General features: G+C 36.9%; 1 pseudogene; it reads right to left on the bottom strand.

Annotated features, from left to right (window-relative positions):
* Positions 1-2,029: 2,029 nt before the first annotated feature.
* LOC143640276 (lymphokine-activated killer T-cell-originated protein kinase pseudogene) lies at positions 2,030-3,001 on the bottom strand (annotated as a pseudogene).
* Between the last annotated feature and the right edge of the window lie 14,529 nt (positions 3,002-17,530).

Below are 17,530 nucleotides of genomic sequence, written 5' to 3'. Positions count from 1 at the left end.
CTGTGAATGAAATAAATTTATTTTCTTTATTAATTACCCAATATTTGGCATTCTGTTATAGCAGTAAAAGATGGATCAAGACAGTAGAGTTAAAGTCTGTTTCTGTCATATGAATTTCCAATTGCTCCTCAGCACAATTTATTGAGAAAAAAAAGAAATCTTATCACCACAAAATTGCAATGGCATCTTTGTTATGCATCAGGTTACTATATATGTGTGGCCTATTTCTAGGCCCTTCTCTTCTACTGGTCTATTTATATATTATCACATAAATACCCCTCTGTCTTAAATAGTGTAGCTTTATAGTAAGAATTTTTAAAAATCAAATTAAAATTTTTTTCCTCCACATTTTTTTTTTTTGGTATCAGAGATTGAACTCAGGAGCAATCAACCACTGAGCCACATCTCCAGCCCTATTTTATTTAGAGACAGGGTCTTACTGAGTTGATAATCACCTCACTATTTGCTGAGCCTGGATTTGAACTCACGATTCTCCTGTCTCAGCTTCCCAAGACCCTGGGATTAAAGGCATGTGACACTACATCTAGCTCTCCCAGCACATTTTTTATTGGTGCATTATAATTGTACATAATGGTGGAATTTGTTGTTACGTATTAGTTCATCCACACAATATAATTTGGCCAATATCACTTTATGTTAAATGTTATTATATGATGGTAGTAAATTCTCCAACAATGTCTTTTTCTTGATTTCTTGACTATTATAGGCCATTTGCATCCCCTTATAAATTTTAGATGCCCCTAATAAATTTCCACAGAAAAACACAATGAGATCTTGGCTGAGATTGCATGGAATTAATAAGTTAATTTAGAGAGAATTGGCATTTTTACAATATTGAATCTGCAAATCCATGAGCATGCTATATCTAGTCTTCTATTTAGATCTTTAATTTTCCCTGAAATATTCTGTAGTTTTCAGTTTTGTGATCTTGCATGTCTTTCCTCAGATTTTTTCTAGAAACATGATGTTTTCCAATGAAATTAATTGCTTAAATATTATTTTATTTATTAATTCTTTTTGCAAATACATATATACCTTAGGTTTTATATTCAGTGATCTAAGTGAATTTACTAATGCTAATTGTGTATATATTATTTTGAGTTTTTTTATGTTTAGAGCATGTCATCCAGAATGACAGCTTTAGATCCTTCTTTCCATTACTTATACCTTACAATTTTTGTTGTTGTTATTGCCTTCTTACACTCACAAGAACCTACAGAGGCAATGATTAATAGTGTAATTAAATATACTTGAATTATTTCTGAACTCAGAGAAAGCACTTGACATTTAATCATTAGATATGTAACAGTAGAATTTTTATTTTTATTTTTTTTTCAGTATGAAAACTATCCTTTATTTTGTATTGCCCTACTTGAGTTCTATTATTTTTATACAATCTTGATTAATAAATAAAAACTAAAAAAGGGATCAGTACAGAAAATACATTAAGTAAATTAAAGTAAACAACTAAGACTGGGGAGATCCAAGACAGCAAGACAAGCCAAAGAATCAAACTACCCAAGGAGTTTTCTATTGAGTCATTTTTTTTTCTTCAAGTTCTAGTGACCACTTAATAAGTACATCAGCCAAAAAACTAGAAGCAAATGCAGGCTTTTGCACTGTATAAAGTGCTAATTTTAATAGATTCATAAAAAGAAAATATGTAACAATGATCATTAGTAAAAGTTATGGTCATCCAATTCAAATTAATATTAGACAGTTTACAACATTTATTGCTAGTGTTTTAGCTCTATATAAGCAACATTTAAGGAACTGCAGAGCTAGTTTTTTAAACTTCACAGAAAATCCAGTATAATACTGAGTGCTTATCATGCAAAAAAATAGCCTTAAGAAGTAATTCAAATGTTAACAGTACTATGGTCCTACAATAGGCCTCTTTCAGAGACTAGTAACTGTGTAGATCATCATAGTGACTATATAAATGTATCCAAATAAACAGAACAGTTATAGACACAAACCACACATGGTGAGGTGGTCATGAACATGGTCACTGGCCATCTAGTTCTAAAGCTTCAACAATGTGTGCAGCAGAGGAACGATCTTTAGGATCTTCATTAGTGCATACAGAGAATAGTTCAATTACTTTCTGGAAGGATTCATCCAGTTCTTCCATATTAATAGGTAGCCTGGTTCCCAAAGCTGTATAATATGCCTCATCATTGAAGTCACCTTCATCAAAAGCTTAATCTTCATCATCATCATCATCATAAAAATTAAAGTGTGGAATAGATAAAGTCATCATTTCCCACAGAGTAAGGCCATATGCAAATATGTCTGCCTTATCAGTAATAATACCATTTTCCTCCAAAGCTTCCTTGGGCTTTCATGGCTCAGTACCAATGTAACAGGCCTCAGGATCAGTCACAGTCATATTTTCATCCAATGGTAGAGAGACTCCTACATCACAGATTTTAATTGTTTAAAAATCACCTTTAATTACAACATTTGAGGACTTTATATCTCCATGAAGCAGTTTCTTTTCTTGGTGCAAATTCTTTAGCCCTCTTGCCATGTTCAAAGCAACCTTCAAAATTACAGCTGCTGGAAAGGCATCCTGGCTGTCTTTATTTTGTTCCTCTGTTAAATCATTTAGAGACTTTTCACCTCCATACTCCATAGCAAGGCACAGACTGCCATCACTGGCTTCAGTAAAAGCATGATAACCTACAATGTTTGGATGATGAAGGCTTTTCAAAATCTTAGCTTCATCAATCAGTCTCTTTTGGTATATACTCCGATAATCATCACTGCAGATGGGATTAATCTTTTTCACAGCCCAAAGAGAATGAGACAAACCTCTTGGAAATCTTTTCATTAGGTAAACATTTACCCCAGTCCCAAAGTCAAGCTTCTGCATAAATGGAGAGGCAAGGATAGTTATATATGGAGTTGAACATAACACAGATTTCCTTTTTTCAGATAATTTGCTTGGTGTCTTGAAATTATCAGTTCCTTCCATTGAAACAACCACTCTAGGTCAGGTAGCTCTCCAATCCGCACCAGCATTGCTCACCTTCGGCCCTAGAATTTTTATATATAACCTTTATCATCTTAAAGAAGTCCTCTTCTGGGGCTGGAGTCTTAACTCAGTGGTGAAGCTACAAAAGAAAAGCCTCGCATGCATGAAGCACTGGGTTCCATCCTCAGCACCACATAAAAATAAATAAATCAAATAAAGGAAATTGTGTCCATCTACTAAAAAATAAAAAAAAAAATAAAAATAAAAAAGTTTTCTCCTATCCCCAATTTGCTGAGTTTTCTTATGAACTAGTGGCTAACTTAATTGGAGGTCTTTTTGTATTTGTTGAGATGGTCCTATGGTTTTCACCTTTATTATGTTGATAAGATGAATAATACTGATTAACTTTCAAAGTTTAAACCAATTTTTACTTCTGAAAAAAAGCCAAATTTGGTCATAATATATTATTCTTTGTATTTATTCTGTGGATTTAACTATCTAATACTTTGTTTTAATTTTTGTACATATGTTCATAAGTCTTATAATTTTCTCTTCTTGGAATGTCTTTGTCATATTTTTGTGTCAGGGTTATGATAGCTTCAAAATGAGCTAGGAAAAAAATTGTTCTCTTTATTCCTTAAAAGAAATTGGGTAGGACTGATAATTATTTATTTCTTAAATATTTTGATGAAATTACCTTTCTGAAAGACATCAGACTTGAAATTTTCTTTGGGGATAAATTATAGATTTAATATGTTCAACAGTGATTCCGATTTTATGATTTTCCTTTGATCAACTAGATAACTTGGGTTTTATTAAAAATTATTTTGCATAGTTTGTCAAATTTATCTGTATAAAATTGTTTAAAATATCTCTCTATTCTCTTTTATGTCTGTAGGACCTATATAGTTTTATTTCCCTTTAATTCTGATATTAGTAATTTATATTGACTATTGTGAATTGTGCTGCTATTAACTTGGTTATGCATACATCACTGTAGCATGATGACGTCAGTTCTTCAGGATAAATACTGAGGAGTGGTACAGCTGGGTGATACAGTGGTTCCATGCCTAACTTTTTAAGGAAACTCCATACTGATTTTCATATTGGTTGTACAATCTAACATGCCACCAAGAGTGTAAAAGTGTTCCTTTTTCTCCACATCCTCTCCAGCATTTTTATTGTTTGTATTGTTGATGACTGCCATTCTGACTGGTGTGAGATGAAATCTCAGTATAGTTTTGGTTTGGATTTCCCTAATTGCTAATGATGTAGAACATTTTTTAATATCTTTGTTGGCCATTTGTATTTCTTCTTTTGAGAAGTGTCTGTTTAATTCATTTGCCCACTTATTAATTGGGTTATTTGATTTTTTTTGGTGTAAAGTTTTTTGAGTTCTTTATATATTCTGTAACTTAATCCTCTGTCAGTAGAATAGGCTAACAAAGATTTTCTTCCATTCTGTTGGTTTCCCTTCACATTCTTGTTTCCTTTGCTATGCATAAGCTTTTTAATTTGATGTCATCCCATTTACTACTCTTGGCATTATTTCCCAAGCTTTAGGAGTTCTATTGAGAAAGTCATTTCCTGTGCCTATATGCTAGAATGTTGACCCTATATTTTCTTCTAGGAGTTGTATAGTTTCTGATCTAATTCCTATGTCTGATCGATTTTGAGTTGATTTTTGTGCAAGGTGAGAGCTAAAGGTCTAGTTTCATTCTTCTACATATGGATAACCAGTTGTCCCAGCACCATTTATTAAATGGCTGTCTTTTCTCCAGTGTATGCTTTTGGCACTTTTGTCAAGGATCAGTGACTATATCTGTGTGGGTTTGTATCTGTGTCTTCTACCCTGTACCACTGGTATATGTATCTTGTTTTTATGCCACTACCATGCAGTTTTTGTTACTGTAACTCTGTAGTATAATTTAAAGTCAGCTACTGTGATGTCCAGCATTGCTTTTTTGGCATAGAATTGCTTTGGCTATTATGGGCCTTTTATTCTTCCAAATGAATATAGGACTCTTTTTTTCTTGTTCTGTGAAGAGAGTCATGGGTATTTTGATGGGAATTGTATTGAGTCTGTGTATTGCTTTTGGTAGTGTGGCCATTTTAGCAATATTAACTCTGCTTATCCATGAACATGGGAGATCTTTCCATCTTCTGAGGGCTTCTTCAATTTCTTTCTTCTTGTTCTATATTTTTCATTGTAGAGGTCTCTCAACTCCTCAGTTAGATTTATTTCTAGTTGTTCCCCTGCCTCCCCCAGGCTACTGTGAATGGAATGGAATTGTTTTCATGATATTTTTCTCAGCAGATTCATTGTTGGTATATAGGGAAGTTATTAATTTTTTATGTTGATTTTGTAACCTGCTATTTTGCCAAATTTGTATATTAGCTCTAGTAGTCTTTTAGTGGAGTTCTTTGGATCTTCTAGGTATAGGATCATATCATCTGTAAATAATGATAATTTGACTTCTTTCCTTCCTATTTCTATCCCTTTTATTTCCTTCTCTTACCTAATTGCACTGGCTAGTATTTCTAGTACTATATTATTAAACAGGAGTGGTGAGAGTGGCTGTCCTTTTTTTGTCCCAGATTTTAAAGAAAATGCTTTCAGTTTTTCCTCATTTACCCTGAGTTTGGTTTTGGATTTTTATTTATAGCTTTTATGATGTTGAGATAGGTTCCTTCTATCCCTACTTTTTTCAGTGTTATTTATAATAAATGGGTACTGTATTTTGTCAAAGACCTTCTCTGATCTATTGAGATGACTAAGTGATTTTTGTTCTTAATTTTATTTATTTAATGGATTATATTTATTGATTTGCATATATTAAACAATCCTTGCACCTCTGGAATAAACCAATTTGCTCATGGTGTATAATCTTCTTAATATGTTGCCAAACACGATCTGTCTGCTAATATTTTATTAAGTATTTTTGCATCTCAGTTCATCAGGAATATTTGTCTATAGTTCTATTCCTTGGTGACAAATCTCAACTTTTAAATTTCAAAGTTGGCACACAAAAACCAAAAAGAAAGGGGAAAAATACCACACTCTGAGACACTCTGAAGGTACTGCAGTAATCTTAAAACATTTCTCTTTGAAATGTTTGGAAAATCCAGAATAAGGAGTCAAACAAATTTAGAGGTCAAAAATAGAATTCTTGCTGGGTATGATGAGGCAGACATGTAATCCCAGGGACTTAGGAAGCTCAGGCAAGAGGATCACAAATTCATGGCCAGCCTCAGAAATTTAAAAAATGAAATAAAGGACTGGGGAAGGGGATATGGGTCAGTGGTAAAAAGTCCCTGAGTTCAATCCCCAGTGCTAAATAAATAAATAAACCTTTATTCTAGCTAATAAGTATTTATTTTGGGAATTAAAAGCAGCAGCCAGAAGCATTAGAGGAAGAGAAATAATGGAAAGAAATAGACTCCTTTCCATCTAATGTGAGCCTCAGGGCTAAGAATAAAAGGCTCCAGGTGAAGTGTCATGCATTTGTAATCCCAATGATTGGGGAGGTGGAGGTAGGAGGAAAGGCAGAAAGTGAAAAGGACAGATATAATAAATTATAGTTTATATTTTGAAGAATCAGGATGGCAAATTCCAGGCTAACCTGGACAGAAAAGAAAAAAGAGTGGGGGCTGGGTATGTTGCTCAGAGGTAAATCTCCCTGGATTCAATCGCCAGTACACTTTTCCCCACTCCCCAAAAGGGCATGTTACTATTTTTAATACAATTCTAAAGAATACTAAAATAGGCTTGTGTGGACAGCCTATCTTGTGTATTTATTTTAAGCAAATGTGTTATTTCAAAAAGAAAACAAAAAACAGAAACCAAATGTGTTCAATTTTGCTTTTCCTGTTTTAAATGAATTAAGGTCTTTTCCCTCCCCATTTAACCAGTATCATTCCTCTCCTCTAGGCTTGGGGCAAAACAACACTTACAGATTTGCAAGAAACATAGCATCTTTATTTATGCAGATTTCGGGCAATTTTTATAAGTGAAATAAGCCAACTCAAATGGATGTCCGTTTCACTTCTTCTGGGCTCTGATCTGGGCACTCTCCAGTCAGTCACTTAATAAGTAGACCTCGATTTCATTTTTCAAACCTATTGAAACAGGAGCGTTGCTAGATGATTGCCAAAATCCTTTGGAACTTTTCCACTCTTAAGAACTGTCCCTTGAGGTTCCTTTACTTGTGTTCAGCATCGTGCGTTGTCACTTCAATCCACGTTCCAGCCTCCAGAGACAGGCTACCGTGGGCACCAGGAGTTTGCTCCAGAGGCTGTGGAGTGGCCGCATTCTCCGGGACACTGGCAGATCCTGTCGCAGGCCGGTTATTTTGGAATCCGAGGCGGGAACCCTTCCAGTTCAAATTCCGGATCTTGAAGCGCCACCCGGAGCCCCACCCTGCTCGGGTCTCAGCCCGAGGCTCCAATTGCACTTCCGAGGTTTGGCGGGACCCGGGCGGGGCTTATGTCATGTGACAGGACTGTGTCCCTCCCGCCCTCCCGCTTCCTGCACCGGACAGTCCCGGTGGCGCCTCCTCCTTCGAACGTGGTGTCCCCGCAGCCGCCACGCTCTCCCGGACTAGGTGCTGCAGCCATGGCTCCTGGCCAGCTCGGTGAGGCCCTTGCGGAGCCGCGCTATCTGCGAGCTTGCTTTGCAGCTCGGTGTCCCACCATGACTGTGGCCGGGCGGCCACCGCCGGCCGGGCTGGGCAGGGCTGCGGACCCCTCTGTGGGCTTCGATCAGTGCCCAGAGCCCGCTTGTCCCCGCGCAGCATCTCCTTCTCCGGGCTTGCCAGCTTGCGACCCAGGTGGCTTCGGGGCAGGGCCTGCCTGTCGTAGGCCCAGATGCTGGCCTTGTCACGCATGAGTTTCCTCCCCCAGGCCTTGGAGAAGCGATGTAACATACTGCAAATAGTGAGCAAAAAATGCCTTCTCTTTCAGCCTTGTTCAGTGTCTCTGACAAAACTGGCCTTGTGGAATTTGCCAGAAACCTAACGTCTCTTGGTTTGAATCTGGTTGCTTCCGGAGGAACTGCAAAAGCTCTCAGAGATGCTGGCCTGGCAATCAGGTAAGGCACAATTTAGTTTTTAAGGTAAGTCCAGGCAGAAAGTGATCCATCCAGAAAAGAATGTAATCCAGGAACCCTGAATAAAACTCCTTATACTGAGTAACGCTGCAAGGTTGGAGCAGTCCTCACCCACTTCATGAAAGAGGAAAATGAGCCTCAAAAGTTTAGTAACTTAATAGATCTAGAGTCAAGTAAGGTGTATGATTGGAACCCAGGTAGTTTCAGAACCCCAGATTAATTTAGGTGGGTCATCTATTATGCACGATGAACTCAAAAGTTATAATTCCGTCTGTTCACGTGATTAACTGTTTAATAAAGCTGTTTACATTTTGAAGAATCACATTTACTTCCCCTTGGCACCTCCCCTAACAGAATGAAAGAAAGAACAAGTCATTCATTGGCTCATTTATTACCTTACTATGCAGTGGAAGGAGATGTCCAGAAGATAAAGCAGAAGGCCATTCCAGACCTCAAGAAACTTGCATTATGGCTGGAGAGGAGGGAAGGCCACTGAAAGGCGGAAAATGATAAAGGACAGATATAATAAACTGTAGTGAGAGTTCAGAGGAAGGCCATATCAACCTCAGAGAGATTTTAGAAAAGGGATGAAATTGCCTTTGTTGCTGTGTGAAAAGTTCACTTCTGGCCCTCCAGACCATGTCGATGTGGATTATCCACATTTTTCTTCATGTAATTCTGTGGTGCATGAGCAGAGCCTCCCTAGATGTACAAATTCAGATGCCAAGAGAAAGCTTTATTAAATAAATGCTTTCTCTAAAATTTTTTTTGTCCTTTTCCAGTACTGAGAATTGAATCAAGGGTGTTCTACCACTGAGCTACTTTCCCAGCTCCCTACTACCTCCTACCCCACCACACACACTTTTTACAAAAGAAATTTTGAGACAGAGTCTCACTAAGTTTCCCAGGCTGGCCTCAAATTTGGAATCACCCTGCCTCAGCTTCCCAAGTAACTGGGGTTACAGATGTGTACCTCTGCACCCTGGAGCTTCTCAAATCCTTTTTACATCTTAACACTGAGGTAGTAAAAGTGGCTTCTGATTCTCAACATGTTGATGTATTCCTTCCAGTGTTTTTATAAGCATTTCCTCTCTTATGTGAGGTATGTGAGAATCACAGAAAGCTGGCAGGTCTATTTTTCTGAAGAGCAGCAGGATGAGACTATGAAGTCCATATATCTTCTTTCCATTGGGCTGAGTTGGGGTCAGTTCTCATCTGCCCCCACCTTTTTCTCCTTCAAACCTTGTGTTTTGGAAACATTCTAGGCATAATGAATATAAGGTGTAAAATAATAATAACCTCTTATGTGTGTGCTATCGAGTTTAAATAGTCATCAACTTTCCAGTGTTATTGTTATTTCTGTCTCTACCTACTCCTCACTTACCCCCATTATGATGATAGCTTTTCTTTTTTTTTAAATTGAGAAGATCGATATGTTTCTATCCTGTTAAAGGGTGAGAATGTTCTCCATGAATGGTTTTTATAGAGCCCAGCACAATAAACTTCACTGAATGGAGTAAGACAAGTGAGAGGGGTATGTTTTGTTGTTTGTTTTTTTGGTACCAGGAATTGAACCCAGGGGTGCTTAGCTACCCAGCCATATCCCCAACCCTTTTTATTTTTTTTTATTTTGGGCTCTAGAGTCTCACTTAGTTGCTTAGGGCCTCTCTAAATTGCTGAGGCTGGCTTTGAATTTGTAGTCCTCCTTCCTCTGCCTCCAAGCCACTGGGATTACAGGAATGTCCCACCATGCCCTACCTGAGGGGTGTTTTATGTATATTAACTCATATAGTCCTCCCAGTAACATTTTTGCTATGGGTGATATTGTCGCTATTAGGCAATTAAGAAAACTGAGTTACACAGAAATCTGTACGGGGTTGGGTATGTAAGTCAGTGGTAGAGTGTTTATGTAGCACGCAAAGAGGCCAGGATCTTTCCCAAAAAGGTAACTATTGTCTTGTGTGGTCAACTGGTGAGGTTTCAGAGTATACAATAGTAAATAGAGAAGACTACATGTGTTACAGACAAATTCTTGAGTACAAAGGAATAACAAGCTTTTTAACCCCACATGTTTATTTCTAGGAATAAATCTGCTATCTCTGTTTTAAGTGATAATCTTTAGTTGGAAGAACTGAATTTTATTTACTAAATTTATTCCTGTGTAGTGTACTCAGGAAATCTGTATCCTATTTTCAGAATTTGCTGTTCTAAAATTTTATTATTTTCTTCCTACAAATGCCATATATGCTGATTGCAGAAAATTTTTTAAAGTGTGGAAATCTATAAAGAAGATAGTAAAAGGGCTTATAATTCTCAACATGTTAATGTCTTTCTTCCAGTGTTTTTATAAGCATTTACTTTACTTCATAGCTTACACAGAAGATACAGTTTTGCTTCTTGCTTTTTTTTCCCCTTGCTCATATATATTATGGGCCTTTTCCCACATCATTACAACTTATAATTTTGCCAGAGAATGTTTATGTGTGTAGCTTTCTGGAGGTCAGCTTGACTGATGTGGCTTAATATTTTAAAATTGCCCTTTATATTTTGTGATCTCTGTTATCATTTTTCTATGTAGTTTTAACATTTACATAGTATTTAATGATGTTTTGTATCACACCCACACTGCTTCTTTTCCCCCTTTTTTATGGTATGAGGAGTTGAACCCAGAGGTACACTATTCCTGAGCTTCATTCCAGTCCTATCATATTTTAATTTTTTTTTTGAGATAGGGTCTCACTAAGTTGCTGAGAAACTCTATAAGTTGCTGAGGCTGGCCTTGACTTTGCGATCCTCTTGTGTCAGTTTCCAGAGTAGCTGGGATTTTGGGCATGTCTTGCCACGTCAGGCCTTACCTCACTTTTCAGAACAGGTTTCTTTTTCCACTTGTTTGATATGCCACTTTTATGCTTTTTTAATCATAAAACTCAATTCTTATTTCTACTTGGTTAATTTCTGAGATAAGAATATTTTTAATGCTTCTTATTAGATACTGCCAAATTGCTTCTCAGGTTGCATCTATTTCTTAATATTTAATAAGTATGGTTTATGATTCAATTTCTGGATTCCTGAAAAAAATGTAAAATTAGTGCTTTAGTATACTGGTTTTCCCCAAACATACTTCAGTTAGAAAATAGAATAACATTTATTTGGAAAGTTAATAGAATTTTATGTAAGAAATGAAATGTACCTGGCCAAGGTGGTGCAATCCTGGAATCCCAGTGACTCCAGAGTTTGAGGCAGGAGAATCAGAGGTTCAAAGCCAGGCTCAGCAATTTAGCAAAACCCTAAGTAGATTAGTGAGACCCTGTCTAAAAATTTTAAAAAGTTCGGGGAGAACTAGGAATATAGCTCAGTGGTTAAGCACCTCTGGAATCAATCTTTGGTACCAAAAAATAAGAAGTCGAATATTGTGAGAAACTTAGGACACTGGAATAATTTTTTTTGTTCAATTCAGGCTGTGAAAAAAATCTCTTGAAATGAGAACAATAGACTTCATGGGAGCTGTTTGGATTATTGACAGTTCAGAAATAGTCCTAATATTCTGTTTATGTGTTTCAGAGATGTCTCTGAGATAACTGGATTTCCTGAAATGTTAGGGGGGCGTGTGAAAACCTTGCATCCTGCAGTCCATGCAGGTAAGTGATATTTTCAGTTTAAAACAATCAATGGTTTACAAGAATATTTTAAAACTTTATAGAACAAAGGAGAAAGAAAGCAAGTCATAAGCTGAAAAAAAATTACTGCTTGTTAGGTTATATTGGTTTTGTCACATCAACTGTCAAATTTCATACTGCATTAGAACCTGTTTAAAATCTGCCTTACCTTATTACATGATTAATTCAGATTGTTTACTTTTGCTTGCTCTTACTCTTGTCTTAGTAACTACTAATTTAGAGTGTTGTATTTCCTATTGGAGTTACTGAAAATATTTAGTTTTTATAGTACAAAGTATAGACTTTTAAAATCAGAAGATACCTGATTTTTTTTAAAAAATATTTTTTTAGTTGTAGATGGATCTTTATTTTATTTATTTATTCTTATCGGGTGTTGAGGATAGAACCCAGTGCTTCACACATGCTAGGCAAATGCTGTACCACTGAGCTACAACCCCAGCCCCCAAAATACCTGATTTTTAAAGGATATTTCTTGGAGTGCTTTATTCATTTGCCTGACACAGTTAATTGCAAATAAACAAAAATGGTAATAAATAGTATATTGCTACCTTGTCAGTTGCAGTAAAATTGGGCAAACAAAAACTGGAAGGCTAATGATCATCAGAAAAGCCGTTGACTTAGGGAACACCTGGACTGTGATGGATTTGACACTATTGGTATAAAATTTGTTTTGCAATTTTTACATTTTTTACTCAAGAACGGTATATTAGGTACTGATCCAAGAGATTTTTAAATATACTCACTATTATTTTTTGCTCAACAACTCTTAAACTGCATTTTGTATTTATATAATTAAGAGCATTAGAGGATTTAACTTGATTGATGGGACTTCATTAAATTAAGTACCTTCTTGTTTTCTGAACTTAATCTTTCTTTAACTTTGTTAAATTAGGAATCCTGGCTTGTAATATCCCAGAAGATAATGCTGACATGGCCAGACTTGATTTTAATCTTATAAGGTAAAAATCTGAAGTTGAACTTTTAACACATCAAGAAACAAAGACAAAGAATATGCCAAACCTGATGTTCTTCACTCTATTTTTCCTTCACTGTAAGCCTTGCAGAGTCCATCTTTCTCTCCCCTCCTCTTTTCCCCCGGTTCCTTTCCTCTACTAATACCTCTTCAGTTTTCCTGAGATCCCCTCACCTTTCTTTTTCTTTTTCCTCTTAACCTTTCACATATGAGAGAAAACAACCCTTCACTCAACCTTTGACTTTTCACATTTCAGCCCCTGTATATTTTCTTTACAGGGTTTTTAATTTAGGTATAAACTTAGGTCATTGATTCATTTTAAATTAATTTTTATATATAGGTGTGAGGTAGGGGTTCAGCTTTACTTTTTTGCATGTGACTGTCCAGTTGTCCTGCATTATTTGTTTAATAGATTTTTTAAATCGTCATTGGGTGGGCTTGGTCTGCTGTGTTTCTATGTTCCATTATGCCAACACTACTTCACTACTGTAGCTCTGTCTTATGTTTTGAAATCAGCAGCTGAGTTTTCCAACTTTGTTTTTTTTTCTCAAGATTATTTTGGGCTCGGTGTAGTGGCCCACACCTGTAATCCCAGAGACTCAAGATGCTAAGGGAAGAGGATTGCAAGTTCCACTCCAGCCTTGGGCAATTCAGCCAGTTCCTGTCTCAAATAAATAAATAAATAAATAAATAAATAAATAAAACCAGGCTAGAGATACAGTTTAGAGCACTTGCAGATTCAATCCCCAGTTCTAGAAAGAAAAAAATGATTGCCAATTCAGGGACACTTGAATTTCCACATAGTTTTTAGGAACACTTGTTCATTTCTACAAAAAAAAGGTAGTTGTAATGGGATTGTGTTCAATCAATCAATAGGTGATTTGGGAAATGTTGCCATTTCAGGAGTATTAAGTCTTCCAACCCATAAACATGGGATGTCTTTTCATTCATTTCAGTTTTTCTTCACTTTGTTCCATCATTATTTTGTACCTTTCAGTATGCAAGTTTTATATGTTAAATTTATTCTTAAGTATTTTTATTCTTTTTGATGCTATTGTAAGTAGGTTTGTTTTTTGAATTTCATTTTCTGATTGGTCCTTGCTAATGTATACAGTTGCTTTTTGTCTATCAATCATATATCCTGCAACCTCCATGCATTTTTTTATTGGTGCTAGTAGGTTTTCTTGTGAGTTTCTTGGGATTTTCTGTATATATAAAACATCATAGCATCTGTGTGTGGGGATAACTTTACTTTTTTTTTTCTAATCCTGAGGATGCCTTTTATTTTTTGGTGAGTTTTCCTGACGGAAACCTCTAGCACAATGTTGAATATTAGTGATAAGAAAGGCTTTTCTTTTTAAGTATTGGGGCTCGAGCTCAGGAGCACTTAACCAATGAGCCACATCCCCTTGTCATTTTTTTTTTTGAGACAGTTCTGGCTAAGTTGTTGAGATTGGCTTTGAACTCTAAATTCTCCTGCCTCATCCTCCTGAGCTTCTGGGATTACAGGTATGCGCACTGCTCCTGGCTTGCCAGGTGCTTTTTTGTGCATCTATTGAGATGATCAGATTTTTTTTGTTCTTTATTCTGTTAGCATTATATTAACTGTTTTTTTCTGTTTTAAGAATATTTTTTAGTTGTAGCTGGACACAATATCTTTATTTATTTTTATGTGATGCTGAAGATCAAACCCAGTACCTCACAGTGTAAGGCAAGTGCTCTACCACTGAGCTACAGTGCCAGCCCTTAACTCTTTTTTTTTTTTTTTGATACTTACCCCAACTCCACATTATTGGGATAAACTCAACTTGCCATGATGTATAATTTTTTTTCTATTTTTGTGGATTCAGTTTGTTAGGATTTTTTTGTGTCAACTTACATAAGAGGTAGTGGTCTGTAGTTTTCTTGGGACACGTTTATCTGGTTTGGTATCAGAAAATAGACTTAATAGAATGAACTGGGGGATTCAATCTCCTATTTTCCCAGAGTTTTTGATCATTTTCACTACTTAAACATGTTTGACTCAGGAGCCTGCCAACAGGAATTTGAAGTCCAGAGAGTGGAAGTCTACTTCATTAGTCATTTTAAAATTATTTCTGCATTTTAAGTTATTCTTTTGGCCTTCCTGTTAACATCATTTTTGTGACCACTCTGAAGGCAAAACAAGTATTTCACCGTTAGAATGTTCTACTGTTTTTCATCATCGTGCACAGTCCATTGGTAAGTAAATCTAAATTTGAACATCCTAGATAAAAGTGATCACAGTCTAAAATGAGGGTATTATTTGTAGTTTGGTGTTTTCCATTTCTGTTGAAGTGTTTTAAGTTTCTGATGGCCTGATGAGGTTACCCAAGTGGTTCCTTGGAGTGACCACTGTGTGACCAGCTGGACAAGTAGACCTTTTAGCACAACTTTTTAGAACTTTTTAGAACTCTGAATGTCAGGCTCACAGTTTGTAATTTGGATCTTTTTGGCTTTGATCACGTTTCTAGTACTGACCTCTTCCTAGATAAGCTGTAAACCACATAAGCTGATTCTTCGGTGATGCTCACTTCTCTCCTTTCTAGAGTTGTTGCCTGTAATCTGTACCCCTTTGTGAAGACAGTGGCTTCTCCAGATGTAACTGTTGAGGAGGCTGTTGAGCAAATTGATATTGGTAAGTTAGAGAAACCATTTTGAGGACTGACTGAGGAGGGGATTATTTGAATTCTAATGAGATTTTCTTTCCATTATTAGTGAAACAAAGATAGTTACTTCTCCAAGATTATCTTCTGGGATAATTATAACTTTTCTGTTTTATTATCTATTTGTGGTATGGAGTTTTATTTAGGTATTTTTTCCTTATTTGTTTTCCTTTTTAAGTCAAGAATTAAAGAGAACTTTGTGTACAGTGACATAAAGATTTTTTTTGTTGTTGTTCTTGAAAGGTGGAGTGACCTTACTGAGGGCCGCAGCCAAAAATCATGCTCGAGTGACAGTTGTGTGTGAACCAGAGGACTATGTGACAGTGTCCACAGAGATGCAGAGCTCCGATAGTAAGGACACCTCTTTGGAGACGAGACGCAAGTTGGCCTTGAAGGTGGGGGATGCACTAAAGTTACATCTGAGCCAGGCATGGTGGTGCAAGCCTGTGATCCCAGTGACTTGGGAGGCTAAGTCAGGAGGATTGATGGCAAGTTCCAGGGTAGCCTCAATAATTTAATGAGGCTCTAAGCAACTTAGTGAGACCCTGTCTCAAAATGGAAAATAAACAGGGCTAAGGATATGACTTAGTGGTTAAGACCCCTTGGTTCAATCTCTGGTACTCCAAAAAAAAGTGATGTTTATCGAGTGCATTGTTTGCCAACCAAATGTATTCAGTTCTTGCTTAGATATATCACCTAACAAGGCTTTGTTTGGAACTGCTATCCTTTTGTTAAAAATAGAATCTACCAAAAAAATGACAGACAACAGGAAGGGATCATTTGTAGAGTTATTTGTTGTTTGTGTCATGTTTGTCTCATGCACAGGAACCAGGTATGCAGTTTGCTGTGTGCCTAAAACTCTCTTATCCCTGCTGCTAGTGTCTCACAAAGCTTACACCTTTTGTAGGCATTTACTCACACAGCACAATATGATGAAGCAATTTCAGATTGCTTCAGGAAGCAGTACAGTAAAGGAGTGTCTCAGATGCCCTTGAGGTATGGAATGAACCCTCATCAGACTCCTGCCCAGCTCTACACACTGAAGCCCCGGCTTCCCATCACAGGTAAAGCCTAGTGTTGTGTGACTGTGCTGTGTATGGATACTTGTGTGGCTTTCTCTGCATTGTACTGATATGAGTCACATTTAGAAAATAAGATAAATTACATAATACCTCTTGCAACTATCCAAAATTGGGATACCAGTTGGACTTGTGAAATGTTGAAGAAATCTGGAGTGGCAAAGAGGTCAAGTTGGAGATGCAGATTAGAATGTCCTTCGTATGTGGATGGATATTTGTAAAGATGTGGGATAGAATGGGATGCCTGGGTTTCACAGGGGAGGATCAAGACCAAGCCTTGGGGTGCTTCTCCACTTGGTAGCAAAGCAGTGGAGGGACCAGTGGAGGAAAACCTACACATTTCGATGAGGTGGAATGCTTTAGAATAGAGGAAGGACTTTTGGGGAGTGATTCAAGGAGCAGTTTCCTTGGAATGATAGCTTTAGAATCCATTTGAAGTGGGCCAGAACACAAATTTGAGGTTCGGAAATAATGATACATAATTCTTCAAACAAATTAGGATTTCCATTGGTTTCTAGAGTGAAAAGAGGGTTTTCAGTGTTTGTTCTTGATGTGGACTGTTGGAACAAGTCCTTGGTTAGGGAGAGTAGAGAATAGGAAGAGAGAATTATAAGTGTGGCAGCTTCGGAGACCAAGCACTGATAGAGCAAGAGCAGCCTTGTTCACAATACAAGGGCACGCCCAGAGCCCACAGGCTGGCATCTTTGCTGGTGGGATGGAGCAGGCCTTCCTGTCAGCTTTCTTTGTTGTCCTCAACAGCTTGGGGAGAGGTGAAGGGGAGCAGGATAAGATGTCTGTTAACTTAAAATGCTCTTCTCCTTCACCTTCACATTCTTTCACTATCTGTTTTTATTCTACCTCAGGTACATTTTGTGTCTAACAATACTCATGTCCCCATTAACTCCATAACAGACACGACTGTCTTAACTAATCTCTGCTTTCTTTCTTGGCCTTCTTGTTTCAACAACAGAGAATCTTAAAAATGTGCAGCAGATGATGTCACACCTGC

This window comes from Callospermophilus lateralis, unplaced genomic scaffold (assembly GCF_048772815.1).
Source record: "Callospermophilus lateralis isolate mCalLat2 unplaced genomic scaffold, mCalLat2.hap1 Scaffold_1600, whole genome shotgun sequence".
In the NCBI taxonomy this organism is placed as follows: Eukaryota; Metazoa; Chordata; class Mammalia; order Rodentia; family Sciuridae; genus Callospermophilus; species Callospermophilus lateralis.
The sequence above is the reverse complement of the archived record's forward strand: the minus strand, read 5'-3'. Positions and strand labels throughout refer to the sequence as shown.